The sequence below is a fragment of the Odocoileus virginianus genome, chromosome 1 (genome assembly GCF_023699985.2).
Source record: "Odocoileus virginianus isolate 20LAN1187 ecotype Illinois chromosome 1, Ovbor_1.2, whole genome shotgun sequence".
Classification (NCBI taxonomy): Eukaryota; Metazoa; Chordata; class Mammalia; order Artiodactyla; family Cervidae; genus Odocoileus; species Odocoileus virginianus.
In genome coordinates, this window is record NC_069674.1 from 25,113,444 (window position 1) to 25,115,540 (window position 2,097).

Consider the following 2,097-nt stretch of genomic DNA (forward strand, 5'->3'; position numbering starts at 1 on the left):
TCAACTGAGGATCTTGTTAAAATGTAGATTCTGTGTCTGGGCTTGAGCTGAGGGCTGAGATTCTACCTTCCTAACGAGTTAACAATGCTCATGCTGCTGCTCCATGGGCCACACGTTGAGTAGCAAGGGGCCAGTCCCCTCTAAATCCCTGTCTTCAAAGAGGAGTCATTTAGAGGGAGACCAAAGGGATCTGTCGCACTGTCTTCAATCTGCCTACTTGCAACCCTGTATATAGGGGCTGGTCACCACTTGGGCCCTGGCCCCAAGTCTCCTAGGGGTCCCAGTCAGCCTAGGCACCCCTCTGGGCTGCTCACAATTTTAAAATCTCCTAATTCTAAATGTCTTTGCTACTCCCCCAAGGAAAAGACTGTGGAAGAAATGAATTCATTTAGTGCTCAGTAGTGCCCACCCCAGTATATACTCGATAGTTACGTGCTGCTTTGGATATCTGGAGAAAAGAAACAAACTCCTTTGGTATCAGGTAGAAAGGAGGCAAAGAGAAGAGTCCCAGGAAACCAGCAGTTATGGGGACCATTCTGCCCACTATGGTGTATGAATACATGTGGGGACTTTATTATTGATTTATGGTTGTGCTGGGTCTCTATTGTCGTGGGTGGGTTTTTCTCTAGTGGGGGTGAGGGGTGCTGCTCTTCGTTGTGGTGCACGGCCTTCTCGTTGTGGTGGCTTTTCTTGCTGCAGAGCGTGGGTTCCAGGTGCAGGGGCTGCAGCAGTTGAGGCTCGTAGATCCCAGAGCGCAAGCACAGTAACTGTGGTGCCTGGGCTTGGTTGCTTCCCTGCACATGGAATCTTCCTGGACCAGGGGTTGGGCCTGTGTCCCCGCATCGGCAGGCAGGTTCTTATCCTCTGTACTACCAGGCAAGTCCCTGTGGGCTTTCATGTGGAAACAGCCATGATGAGAACAACCCATCACAAAGGGTTCCACAGGAACGAAGGTCAACAGGAACACTCATCAATTATTCTCATCATTCTGCTTGCTCCCACTGAGACGGACTCAGTCCTCTGCCTTGCTCCAAACTGCAGGAGGCTGACCTTGAAAGACTGTCACCTGGGCACCTCTGCTCTCTAGCCGCTAGTTGCGAACTGGCAGGAGAGAAGAGAGGGTGGAGCAGCACATACACTCCCCATCTCAGCATGGCTCTGACAAAGGCCACAGCCCCTGTGGCCACTGCGTGTGTCTGGCCCATGCCAGGTCTCCAGCTCTTGCTTCCTCCCCTTCCCCCTTCAAGCCGATGATGGCAGCACTTTTCCACTGTTGCTGGTGCCTGGTGCTTGGTCGTTCAGTCGTGTCCAACTCTCTAGGGCCCTATGGACTGTAGCCCGCCAGGATCCTCTGTCCGTGGAATGTTCCAGGCAAGAATACTGGCATGGGTGACCATTTCCTACTCCAGGGGATCTTTCCAACCCAGGGATCATACCTGCTTCTCTTATATCTCCTGTATTGGCAAGTGGATTCTTTACCACTGAGCCACCTAGGAAGCCCACTGTTGCCCGGGGACTTTACCGTTTCTTGTTGGTTCTCCTACCTCTGCCCTCTGCACATAGTCTGTTCACTAAAAACTCTTCAGCTAAAGTTTTTTACTTTTTTTTGTCTGCATGGCTTGTGGGATCTCAGTTCCCCAACCAGGGACTGAACCTGTGCTTTGGCAGTGAAAACCTGAATTCCAACCCTGAGGCCACTGGACTCCCTTCAGTTCACTACTAGGAGCCTGGGTGATTTTCTGAGGGTAAATAGCTCAAGAAGTCGTAAGAACTAAGCCACGAAGGCCCACACACAGATCTTCTCAGGGCATCCTCCTCACGGGACCCAAGGGCAGGCCATGTGGGCCCCTCACACAAAGCACCCAGGTCATTCCATTTCTCTATGCTCAGATGAGTTCCTCGAGATTAGGGTGAGTGTGGACAGAACAATCCATTTGTGACTTGGCTGGCCACACAAGGAGCCAACCTCACTGTTGAGGTCATTGGCAGGGTCAGAAATTGTAGGGAGGCGCAGACCCTTAGTGTGTGCCTGGTTAGAGGGAAACCACTCTGTTCTGGCTGTGTTGTGAGGTGCTGAGCAAGTAAAAAGCCACGAAG